This window comes from Ambystoma mexicanum, chromosome 7q, assembly GCF_040938575.1.
Source record: "Ambystoma mexicanum isolate Mex_15411 chromosome 7q, UKY_AmexF1_1, whole genome shotgun sequence".
Taxonomy (NCBI): domain Eukaryota; kingdom Metazoa; phylum Chordata; class Amphibia; order Caudata; family Ambystomatidae; genus Ambystoma; species Ambystoma mexicanum.
The window spans coordinates 80764288-80778622 of NC_090941.1; positions in this window are offsets into that span (position 1 = coordinate 80764288).

Genomic DNA, 14335 nt, shown 5'->3' on the forward strand with positions numbered 1-14335 from the left:
GGGCAGCGGGATCCTTGTTCCTGGGTTCTGAGTTTTGTATGTCCCACTGCCTGCATCCAGACCTTGATCCTACACCATCGGAAGGACTCCCTACAACTCATCAAGGTACAATCTCAGTCTCAAACATCATCCGGGTTCCGGAGACTTACCAAGAATATTCTGATGTTTTCTCCTCTGCCATTGTTCAGGCTTTACCTCCCCATAGACCTGAAGATTGTGCTATTGAAATGGAATCTTCCGCTGTGATTCCCTTTGGTAGGATGTTTATCCTATCAGAACCTGAAAAGAAAGCCCTTCGAGAGTACCTGGACACAAATCTTGCAAATGGCACCATACGACCATCCAAATCTCCATCAGGGGCCTCCCTGTTCTTCGTTCCTAAAAAAGACACCAAAGAACTCAGACCGTGCCTGGATTATCGAGGTCTAAATCAGTGTACCCTTAAGGACTGATATGCGTTGCCCTTGATCTCAGATATCCTGGAGGCAGTAAGAGGTGCAGTTGTTTTTACCAAGCTGGATCTCAGAGGCACCTATCATTTGATCCGTATCAGGGCAGGAGATGAGTGGAAAACAGCCTTTAGAGCACCCTTTGGGCATTTTGAATACTTAGTCATGCCCTTTGGACTTGCTAATGCCCCAGCGGTTTTCCAACGTTTCATGGATCGGGTGTCCTCGGACATGCTGTTTCTTTTTGTCATCGTCTACCTGGACGATATTCTAATATTCTCAAAGGACCCTCTCAAGCATGAAGAACATGTTAAGGCAGTATTACAACGCTTACGCAAAAATAAGCTCCTGGTGAAACCCGAGAATTGCATTTTCCATACCTCTACCGTTCACTACCTAGGTTTTGTCCTTACTCCAGATGGTATCGTTATGGATCAATCCAAGGTTAAGGCTATATTATCCTGGCCTAGCCCCGCCTCTGTGAAACAGATACAATCCTTCCTGGGGTTGGCTAATTTCTATAGGAAATTCATACCTTCCTTTTCCGAGTCCAACCCATCATTGCCTTGTTGAAAAAAGATGTTCCCTTCCTTTGGACCATAGCCCAATAGGAAGCCTTTCAACAGTTAAAATCTGAATTTACACAAGCTCCCATCCTGGTTCAGCCTGATGTCAATCGACCAGTCATAGTGGAGACAGACGCCTCCAACTACGCCATTGGAGCCGTTCTAAAACAACAACTCGAGGACAGCTTGGAACATCCCATCGCCTACCTTTCTCGGACATTAACTCCTAGTGAAACCCATTTCTCCGTCTTAGAAAAGGAACTGCTAGCCATCTGCCAGGCCTTCACAGAATGGCGTCATCTACTTTTAGGAGCCAAATTTCCAGTCCAGGTCCGCACGGATCATCGAAACCTACAAGTTTTGCAAGCCTTGGAATGTCGGAATAGCCGTCAAGCTCGGTGGGCCTTCTTTTTTGCCCAATATCAGTTTCAGATTCACCACGTCCCTCGAACCCAAGATATAATAGCTGACGCCCTTTCTCGACGTCCATACTACCAACCTCCGGAAGATCGGACATATCCCAAGATATTTCCTCATACCATATTTGTAGCTCAAGCAAACAACCTCCTGGAAGATATTCACATGCAAACTCAGACTTCAGAACTTTGGAAAGGACTTTCAGAGACAAATCAATGGGACTTAAGAATTAAGGACGGATACTTGTTCAAGGATACTAACCTGATCATCCCCACACAAAAACTACAACAAAGGATAATAAATCTCTGCCATGATACTCTTCACTCCGGTCATCGTGGTATTTCCAACACCCTCCGTCTAATACAAAGACAATTTTGGTGGCCCAAGATAAAGACTGACGTACAACTGTACATTCAATCTTGTTCCGTCTGTAATCAGAACAAACATGATAACCAGAAACCAGCAGGTCTCTTATTACAGCCAACACCACCAACAAGACCTTGGGAAATCAGAGCTACCGACTTCATTGTGGAATTGCTACCTTCCAGAGGTTATACCACTATCATGGTCACCATTGATCTATTCACTCATATGGCTCACTTTACTCCGCTGTATAAATTGCCATCCTCATCAGAACTTGCTGGTATTTTCCTGGAACACATCTTCCGACTGCATGGACTTCCTTCCAAGATCATATCGGACAGAGGACCACAGTATATCTCTCAGTTTTGGAAACACCTCTGCCGGATACTAGGGATCCAACAAGCTCTTTCCTCGGGGTATTATCCCCAGACCAATGGTGTCACAGAACGAGTGAATCAAACCCTCAAACAATATCTTTGTTGCTTCTCTACCAAAGTCCAGGATGATTGGTCACTTTTAATACCAGTGGCCGAATTTGCCTACAATAATTCGGATCATTCGGCTGTTAAGACCAGCCCTTTTTTCTGCAGCCAAGGATTCCACCCTTCGGTCTTACCTTCTGTTCTTCCACACCCAACACCTTTTCCAACTGTCGATTCCTGGATTGAAACACTCATCAATGTACAAAGGGACGCCAAGGAACATCTTGAAAAAGCGCAAATCCAAACCAAGCACTATGCAGATTCAAAGAGAAGACCAGGGCCTTCTTACGCTATTGGGGATAAAGTATGGCTATCCTCGAAACTTCTGCCCCGACATCTCAGACCGAATAATTTGGCTCCCCGGTATTATGGGCCCTTCTCTATAGAATAAATAATTAATCCTGTGGCCTTTCGACTTCAATACCTGGTGGAATGGAAAGGCTATCCACCGAGTGAGCGTACATGGGAACCAGTTTCGAGTTTAAACTCCCCCAGATTGCTCAGAAGGTTCCACCGGATACATCCAGGTAAACCCGGTGGAACAGGTTTTAGAAGGGGGCATGCTGTCATGATCCATCGATCACGCCCCTTCTGGTCTTCCTGGTCCCTGGCACGTCGGGGGTTACTCGCTGTAGTACACCCAACATGGCCGTATACACGGAACACGGTCTATCGACCTTTACATCCTTTGCAGCACGTTCTATAAATTAGCCACTCCCCTGCGGTTCCGCGCATCTCAGCGCTACCGATAGCTGTGACTTGATGTGTACCGTAGTTCATACTCTAGGAATTGTGTTGCTTCCTGGTTCCCGACTTTCCTCCTATTCTTATTCCTTCTACTTCCTTGATCCTGTTCTTTCCGCGTTCCGCGCAGACCGCCTCCGTGTGCTGCCATCTTTCCAAGTTTCCTGGAGTTTCCTTTGATCCCGGACGAAGTAGCTGAATGAATCCTGGAATCTGAAGACGGCCGAGCGGGCTTGTACAAGACACGAACTGCACAGAAGAAGACCCCGGCTAAGGATTCCGCAAAGCAAAGGAAACAGGTGAAAAAAGGGGAAACCTGTGACACTTGCTATTGTAGTGGAATATGGAAGTGATTTTCACTTTGAATTGTTGTTCATTCTAAACATTTATTGGAACTCACACGTACCACTGGCTAATACTGTCTCGCATTTGAACAATTGTTTATCCGCCATGTTGCTTACATACACAGGAATTGACATCATAATCTCGGGTAATTTTAATTCTGAAATCAAATATGGTCTAGGGATTGGGAAAAAGATGGGCGTATCAGCATTAAGGTCTACGCTGAACGGCGATAAGGGGGTGGTAGCCGCTTGTGCCATTAAGCAAAAATCCATTAACAGTCAAATTTGGAGGAACTTGTTTGACTACTGGGGTTTGGACCATGTTAATGGCCTTTTCAATTCCTCTGTGTATGAGCACACATGGTCGAATGGCCTTTATAAATCACATACTGACCATATTTTCATGTCAAAATCTCTTTCAGTAATATGTTCAGAATTCCATATAACTGACAAAAATATGAGCGACCACAGATTCTTGGAAATCAAAATGGTACTAACTAACAGACTCCCTAAACAAAGTATAAAGCAGATACACTCGATAGTGTCATGCGGTGGAAATCGCATAATTTGGCACAAGGGAAATGTTGATAAACTCAACACAGTCTTCGTCCAAGACTATGACAGAATGTCTCTGTCAATTAAAACCCAGTGCTATTCGGTGATGAATTATACTGAGCATATTAAAAACTTGATAGGGGGATCAGTTAAACTAAGTAAATATGGCACTCTGAAATCTATTCACATACATACGTATGACCCTTTAGTAAGGCAAAAAATAATCTTGCAAATCGTCAAATTAGATCTATTTTGAAAACCAATATGACTGAGATGGAAAAAAAGAGAGAAATTCTACAAATTAAACAAACCAAAAAAAACTGGTTGAAAAATCATAAGTGTGTCCTGCAAAATAATGATAATATCGATATGCTTGCAGCTCTAATGGGGACTTCTGGCCGTGTATTTTGGGGGCTAATAAACGCACAAAAAGACAGGTTATACTTCAATCGGCTAATGTACAGGCGGATACCTGGGGAAAACACTTTGCAATTCTCTACAAGGGCAAAACGGCTATAACGCATGAACTTTTGCTCATAAAAAATGGGTCTTGTGGCTTCGACTTTACGATTGAGAATATTGAATCCCAGATCAAGAGGGCAAATAATTCAAGAGCGGCTGGCCCTAACGAATAATACCCTTAAGAAAACTCTGTAATATTGGGCGAAATCACTATTTATCCTCTTTAACTCTATTATACAGTCCAAGACATTTCCTCAGTCCTGGAGGATATCATATGTCGTGCCCATATATAAAAAGGGGGATAGAACTTGTGCGACAAATTACCGTCCGATCTCAATCATGGACGCTGATTCCAAGATCTTTGCAGGGTTAGTACTACAGAGAATAGAGGAATGGGCGGAATACAATAACATCCTACCCCCTCAGCAGTTCGGTTTTCGTAAAGGGATGGGAACTGAAATAGGAGGACTGATTATTTGTTTGCTCTTAGAAAAGGCATGTAAAAAAACTGCATCCCCTATATACTTGGCATCAGTAGATCTGTCGCTTGCCATTGATAAGGTGGACAGGGTGACACTTTGGAAAAACTAGCCCAAATGGGGCTGCCGTCTCATCTATTGACAGTCCTTATTAATCTCCATGAAGATTCGGCAATTCAGGTGAGACTAAACATGTCTGGTGATCTTTCAAAAATAATCCAAACTAATAATGGTCTCAGACAAGGGTGTTTATTTGCCCGTACTCTCTTTAATCTTTATAATACTGATGCAAATGTCCACCTTGCAACCTTTTCTTTGGTTCCTCCGAAGATTGAGGGAACTAAAATATTTTGGAACGCCTATGCTGACAACCTGCTTTTGGTCGATAATACCCCAGTGGGTTTACAACGAAAACCTACGGCACTAACAATATACGCGCAAGAAAATGCATTGGTGATAAATGAAAAGAAGTCTGTCGTTATATCTTTTACCTCCAGGACGAGAATTCCAAAATACAAATGGTGAATAAATACATGTCTTCTAGTAAAAGTAAGATCATTGTGTTACTTGGGATTCCCTATATTTGGGACTATATCGATACACTCTTACTGGAACTTTTATTTGGAGAAAACAGATAAGCTCATTCTCCAAATGAGGAAGATCTCTGGCAAATATTGCAAATTCTCTATGATTCCCCACATTAGGTTCTATAACCTGAAAGTTGTACCAAAATTGACATACGGCATGGACATTTTACCGTTTGAAACATCTCGTCTGGTACAAAAAATTGAATCTAAGATCTGGTGGAAAATTATTTTTTACCTGCCCCAGAGTGTTCCTATATCTGCAATTCGCTATGAATTAGGCCTTATCTCACTAAATATGAGAGTGAAATGGAATAAGATGCACTATATCGGAATTTAAAGGTATCTAAAAACAACTCCCTTTATGCCCTACTAGGAGATAGACTGAGAAGGGGAATCAGTGAATCAGTATGGATGCTGAGACTACAGAAAGATTGTGTAGATCTCCTTAATACTACCAATGTCTCACATGAAATGCTCTTTGTTAATCCAATGGGCGTGAAAAAATGGTTGCAATGGTCAGACTGGGTCACCATCACGGAAAAGTTGGCTGCCTCTAAGATTTATAAACAACTGGTCGCAGAGGGGAAAAGGCTAGGTACGTTGGAGTCTTATCTAGCCAAATTTCCATATTCTATAAGGAGAGCAATCTACTTACGTTTCCATTTCAATGTGCTCCCTACTGGGGATATTCTCGAGATTAGATCGGCTACGGACCAAAAACTTCCTGTCGCTTTTGTCATTCCGCTTACACGACCGAATCACTTGAACATCTTCATTTACACTGCGCAATAATAGTCAAACAGAGAATAAATGTGTTTGGAAAATGTGCTCATGACCCCTCTATGGTTCATACTGAATTACTATGGTGGTACATGCTACATGGAAAGTCAAACTCACTAAAGCTAGCAGTGGTTACCTTTTTAGTAGAAGTGTGCGGCCTGGCAACCTTAGAAAGAACAAACTAGTACTGTAAAGAACCTATGTTAAGAGCCCTAATTATCTACTGAAGATACATATGGGCCTTTCTCTTTCTCACGCTCTAAAAATATGTGTAAGTCTTGAAATATGGAAAACACTGAAGAGGGATTCTAAAAAGAAAGGATATCTGTAATGCAATATGGACTGTACTTTATATTGTGTACTGTGTCTGATGAATTTTATAATTGGAATAATGTTGTAATTGTTCGTTTTAATACTGTGAACATTTTACTTTAAATTTTGTAAAGGTTTAATTTGTATAAACCAGATACAAATAAAAAAACATTCTTAATCAAAATCATTAGGAAGTTCCTGCAGCAAATGACAAACACGAAGCTGTCAGCTGTTGTAACAGCCCCCACAGGTTTAGCTGCCTACAACATAGGTGGTGTGACTTTACACCGATTACTACTGCTTCCAGTAGAGCAGCAAAATAAATTAGACTACTGCAAACTTTCTGCAGAAGCTGCAATGGAATTATGGAGAGCATTGAAGCAAATGAAAATGCTACTAATAGATGAAGTCAGCAGGGTCTCCAATCTAATGTTGGTGTTGATTCATCTCAGATTGCAAGAAGTACTGAAAAGTAATAAGGAAGAACTCTTTGCTGGGAAACACATTATCGTTTTCGGAGATCTTCTACAATTGACACCAATAAAAGGTGAACCAATTTTTAAAACCTTATGCCACAAACTCTGCCGGAAAACTGTTGGTAGCATAGCTAATGTTAACCTTTGGCAACATTTACAATACAGAGAATTAACTGAGAACATGCGGCAATCTGCAGATCCCACTTATGCCAATATCTTAAAAAGTATTAGAGTTGGTGTATTATCACAAGAAGCACAAGCTGTTTTGAAAAAGCTGTATATATACATGCAATTTATGGCAATAATGCATGCACAACTGATATTATGGAACAAATAGCGCACAAAAATGTCAATTGTATGGCCTTAATGCCAACTCTTGCAAGCTGTTTCAAATTCAATGAAACATTGCTAAAGAAAGAAAGGCAAGCAATAGTAGAAATTAGCCCCATAGACAAACTAGACGTACATGGTTTGACAGTACCCATGTGTGTGCAAGCCACAACAAGACTAAATAGTTTAGAACATTCAATCTCCAACACAGCTGGATTGGAAAAAGTATTGAAATTATCATTAAATATTAGAGTAATGCTTAAACATATCCTTGACGTAGAGCAAGGGCTAGTTAATGGAGCACTGGGCACAGTTGTTGGCTTTCAATCATACCCACGTGATAACAGCATTCAGTTTGTAAATATTTGCTTTGATAAAGTTTCAGAAGTAAAAAGGATAGGGCACTCAATGGCTCGATTCCTTCTCTTCAAAGACATGTATGTACGTAGAGAGCAATTTTCTATAACTCTTGCATACGCAGTTACCATTCATAAATCCCAAGGTCTTACTCTAGATAAAGCATTGATAGATATAGGAAAGACAGTGTTTAAGGAAGGCATGAGCTACGTAGCATTATCACTCTTACGTACACTTGACGGTCTTTTGTTAATAAACTTTGATTCAAGTAAAGTCAAAGATGATATTCCTTGCATTCTAGAATACAATAGATTGCGTTCACTGTACACCACTCATCTGAAACAATACCCTGTCCAGATAAAGTGAAATGTGGTAAAAGAAAAGTAAATGAAATAGAAATGCAACAGAATGCAACAGGAAATTCTGGAAAAAAAAGAAAATAAACTTAAGTGTCATCAATTGCCACAAACATAGAACAACCTATCAGGGAATGTAAACCAGGCATGTCGGCAAACAAACATCAGAAAAACTGAAAAATGCAACTCAGGTACAGAACTTGCTGGCCCATTCAACTTTACAAATGAAAGTGGGGTAAATTGCTATGAAAATGTAGCAATGAATATTCTATTTCAATTGCCACCAATTGTTAACAATATTTACCTGCACAGCACAGACCAATTGTGTTTGCAAATGTTAGTACTGCATAGAAATGCAACAACCAATGCTGACAACACATACAGGGCCTCATTAGGACCCAGGCGGAAAGGGGTTTATGGCGGCGTAAACAGCGCCGACCCTTACCGCCTGATTCTGAGGTCCCTTAGCGCCATGGAGGTTTTAACACCTGCTTTTAGCAGGTGTTAAAATCCATGGCGCTAAGGGACCTTGTTGTTAATTACACCACCGTAATTTACGGTGGCGTAATTAACGCCTTCCCCACTCCCATTATGCCCTATGGGGCAAAAATGGGAATGGGGAAGGGTAAATGGGTTAATGGGGACTTACCGCCCCACTCACCTCGGAATGGGGCGGTAAGTCCGCCAACCACCATGGCGTAAACGTAGTTTACGCCATGGTGGTAAAGGTACGAGGCCCACAGTGTTTATGGAGTAAGACAACAATTGGACGATTGCGCTGGAATGGTGAAATTCTCTATGAACTCACAAGAAGATCCACAAGAACTTCTAATCTACATACTATTAGTATTGGAAAACAAAAGTATACCCGTAAATGAAATCTTCCAAATTTCGTACATGTGGAAACATACATGCACTCTCTGTAACAAAGTGATACAGGAAGAAATCCCAAATGAGCGATTTGTGTATATGTCCATACCAAATTGTGAGAGCATTCCTTTTCAGCAACTTGTACAAAATGCAAACCATGGCAGATTATGTAGTATTTGCAATTCAAACAATCGCTCTACCTTACTGATACAATCACATAGTGCCTACATAATACTTATGCTTTTACGTTATAATGCAGATGGCACCAAAAACAACTGCAAACTAACTGGATTTACACACGGTCAAGTGTCACTTGGAAAGAAAACCTTTACAACAGTAGGAATAATCTACCATGCAGGAGCTACAACTAATGCAGGTCACTATACTGCATACATTAAAAAGAATTCTGGATGGTTTGAATGTAATGATAGCACCATTACTCTAAAGCAGAGGTTGCCAGCTAACCGAACAAATGTGTATTTAATGTTCTTGAAGCCAGAATTTACGAAATAATGTGGTATCTAACTACCCACCAGGATGGAAGAATGACACAAATAAATGATTATCACCGATTGTCGGAAACCAATGTACAGGCAGAATATGCCTATACGTATCCAATTGTAGTTGAAGATGGGCAGGAAGGCAACAAAGAAAACATTAATGGGAAAGATACAGGAAACAGGATATGTCAACGACACAAATGAATGAGTATCACAAATCTGTAGGAACACATGCACAGTTAGAATACGCCTACATGTATCTAACTACCCAAGAGGATGGAAGAATGACACAAATAAATGATTATCACACAGCGTTGGAAACAAATTCACAGGTAGAATATGCCTATAGGTATCTAAGTGTTGTTAAAAATCAGCAGGAAGGCAACAAAGAAAACATTAATGGGAAAGATGAAGGAAACGGATGTAACAATGACTCAAATTAATGAGTGTCGACATATGTAGGAACAAATGCACAGTTTGAATACGCCTACAGGTATCTAACTGTTGATAAAAATGGACAGGAACAACAAACATAACATTGATCAGAAATAAGAGGAAAACACTGAAAGGAAAAAATTAAGTACTTAGTTGCATAAGAAATGAAGGTTTTTTTTAATCCAACAAGGATTTTTTCCCCAGACTCAATGATTAGATAAGCAAACACAGAAACTGAGCGCAATGCACAGTACACTGGTTTGTAAAGTAAAAATGAGGGTCTAAAAAAAAAATAACTGTCTATTAAGTAATGTGGTAAATGTGGAAAATCTGCAAACATTAACACACCTTTTTCTTTTATCACAGAAGTGGAAAAAGTGATACTTCCGCCAAGTACGAAAAAGCAAACATAAAAAAAGATTCTGGAATGTGAACAAAGTAAGGAGTAAGCATATTGGCAGGCATTTTCTACACATGGGAATGTACTCGCTTAATGTGTGTTAGTAATATGCATCAGTGCCTGCAGGCTGGCCTTTCGTCTGTGGTGAGTAACCTACAACCCACGCCTTACAAACAAGTTGAAAGGAGTACAGGTCCTATCCACAACCATCACTGCATATGTGAAACATGGTCCTTGTAAATTAGCTGCTTATGAAGTTACTGTTTGACCATCGTCTGCAGCCATTAAGTGAAGAAACTAGGGCATCAAAAGAACGACCAGAATCCACCACACCCATATTAACTTGTATCTCCACTGCTTATGACTTCTGTATTGCATGCATGGGCTTTAGCCATGCACCCAAGACTGCAGGGTCTCCTCACAACCACCTCGGTGATGTGTGGTAATGGCGGTTATTCTATAGGTGTGTTATTCTGCTGTACCTCTGCCCAGAGGCTTCCCTCCTAGGTGTATGTCTGTAGATCTTACATGGGATTGGTGTGCAGTGTCTTCCAAGTGTAGTACTTACCACTTTCTTGTTGGGGGCATGGCCTTTGGCCATGAACCCAACACTGCACGCACTCCCCACAAGTTGCCAATGAAAATGCAACACAAGGGGTGTATGCATGATTGGCACAAATGAGGCGGTGGTTGTGGCCAGGGCCTAGAGTCTTGGAAGTAAGGCCTTCGGCCTTCGGCCGACGGCCATGCATCCAAGACTCTAGGCCCTGGCTACAACCACCGTAGCATGTGCCAACCATGGCACCGTACTGATGAATATACTAATACCCATTGGAAACAGTAATGCACATGTCCCTACAAATCTAACAACTCCACCATGCACTGCACGGGCTGAAATACTGGCCCTATCGGACCCCTCATTTTCTGTGCGTACAAGCAGGCCACAGAACATACGTCGTAAAGTATGTATAAGTGTATTTTTGGGTGCATGGCCTTCTCCCTTGCACCCAAGAGACAAGGATGTTTCCACAACCACCTCTTTGTTTTTGGGTGCATGGCCTTTGGCCATGCACCCAACACTGCACGCACTCTCCACAACTTGCAATGAAAATGCAACACAAGGGGTGTCAGCATGGTTGGCACATGCTATGGTGGTTGTGGCCAGGGCCTAGAGTCTTGGAAGTAAGGCCTTCGGCCTTCAGCCGACGGCCATGCATCCAAGACTCGAGGCCCTGGCCACAACCACCGTAGCATGTGCCAACCATGGCAGCATACTAATGAATATAATAATAGGCATTGGAAACAGTACTGTATTCACAGCATGTAGGCAACTTCAATGTTCCCTAACACCAGACGTGTCCGTACAAATGTGACAACTCCCCCCTGCAATACACGGCCCCAAATACTGCCCTTATTGCACCCCTCCTTTTCTGTGCATACAAGGAGGCCATGGAACATACGTCATTAAGTAGACGTAAGTGTACTGTGCGTACAAGATGCCAATATACTTTAGATCATGACGGCCGACCCCCAGAACAAGTGCATTAATCACGCATATGTGAAGACTGTAGCCCCTGGCCACTACCACCGTAGCATGTGCCACCCATGGTGACGTACTAATGACTGTAATAATAGGCATTACGAAAAATAATACGGACACGCCATGTTGTCAATTTCATTGTTGCCTACCTATACCCGTGTGCTTTCAAGAGTTACAAATTTCCTAACCACTACATGCAGTCAAGTGTTACAAATTTCCTGCCCACTATATGGACTGAAGTGCTATCGTTATTATCCCCCGCATTTACTGTATGTACAAGGTGTCCATAGAAATTACATCATGACGGCCGAGGAACAAATGCATAGATCACCCATTTCTTACTGTGTGAACCTTTCCCAATGCTCTGTGCCACAGCAAAATAGGGTAATGGAAAAAGCATGTATACGTTGTTTATTGCTCCGCTTTCTGCGGATCCAAGATGTCAGGCGCATCCAAACCATCTGACGCAGAAGACATCTCGCAGCAGCCAATGGACAGAGACGTTGCGTGTACGCGGTCATGACGGTAGCCCCTTAGCCAATCGGATTCTTGTTCGTCGACCGAACAGGGAAGAGTGAGCGCGGAGCGAACATAGATATCCCTAATTATTTCTGACCTACTTTTTCATAATTATAAATGAACGTACTGGATGCATGGTGACAAAATTTACAAAATTTACAAAAGCACGCTTTCTGGACCAGGTCCCTGTATCTGCCACAGATTTCGTCAAAATCCGTCCAGCGGTTTCACCTGTAGCCGTGCGCAAAGTTTTTCCCCCATTCAGTCTATGAGAAAAAAGACGTTTTGGGATCCCCCCCTATAATTCAGAGTGGGCCATATACTTTTTTTTGCAAAGTTTGGTGAGGATTCGTCCACGGGGAGCGGAGTTATAAGCCGCCCAAAAAGTGCTCTTCCTATGGAAACAGCAACTTAACCATAACTACCGTGGCCATGTAATATATATATATATATATATATATATATATATATATATATATATATATATATATATATATATATATATATATATATATATATTTAATAATGCACACATAAGCTGAAACCACAAATGTCCACAGAGTTAAATAGCATGAAAGTGATTGATATGTTGAGTTTATACTTACCTTGACTTTAAACACATATAGAGAAGTGTATCACATGAAGCCGTGTTTACTCAATTTGGATTGCACAGAAATCATTACCTCTGCAGTATATTACACATCTGAATTGTCAGAGGGATGAGGAAGGCAGAGCGCCATCTGCTACCTCGAGTTGCTTTGTACGCTCAGAACAGTTTTTCGACTTAATGGCTATGCACTCGGCTTTATTTACCCATTCCGTACTGACAGCTGCAACTGCAGGAGATCTGAGTAAATGGGAAGTAGTGCCAAATTATAGACAAACAACTCATCCAGCCAGGCTCCCAAACATCATCAATTTGACATAAAACATCAGCTCCATGGTGGCTTTGAAGTGAGCTACAGAAGTTCATTAAAGACACTCTCATTTCATTAAGGCTTGTCATTCGCCATCCATAGGTGGAAAGTTGAACGAAATGCGAAATGTCGAAGAGGGCAGAGGAAGTAATGCTATAAACAAAAAGTATCAATGTGGGAAACTGAGTGCTAGCAACAGAGTATTCACTTTTTATTTATTTATTTATTTATTTATTTATTTATTTATTTATTTACTTGTTTGTTTGTTTATTTATGAGTCCATGATTTGTAAGGCACTATCCGCAACGAGGGAAACGAGGAGGACCATCCGTCCATTTGCAGCTCAGGAAGAGATTCAGATCAGGATAACAAGTGCAGTACAGTACTAAGTTAATACAAAGTAAGTACTAGAGAAAATAATAATTACAAGGTAGAAAATCAACTGAGTATATAGAACAAGTCTCAGGTGATGAATGGGCTTGCAATAACAAACATACAAGGTAACAACTTAACTGAGTAGAGTGATGCAAAAGAAGTAGTAGCAGAACAGTAAATGCAGGGTAACATCAATTGATGGGGGTCAACAGCAGGGGTGGACTGGGAACTAAAAGAGGCCCTGGAAATAATGACTGGGGACCAAAAGAGGCCCGGGAAATAATGTCCAAAGTGGCCCCATATGACACATGTTCAGCAAGCCCAATGCTTTTCCTATGAGAACATTTGGAAATACCACACAAAAGAGACCCAGAGTGCAGAGGCCCACAGGGAAATCTCCAGAGTCCCCTATAGACCAGTCCGCCCCTGGTCAACAGAAAGTCAATAGCGTTCTAGAGACTGGGGGAGCAGAGCATGGGTTGATGGCCGGGTGTAGGTAACTCATGAAGCAAGGTCAAACTGTTTGTTTAACAGGGCAGTTTTCGTTTATGTTTTTTTTCCTGAACCGGGTGTGTTTTTCCTCTGATCTAAACCCCTGGATTAAGGCAATCCAGATGGTAGAATACACAATTTCAAGGGTTACCTGCCATCTCTTTATCTAAAAGGGGGGCTATGACTAGCACTCTGGAAGTGGACAATCTGAAACATTTTAAAGGAGCA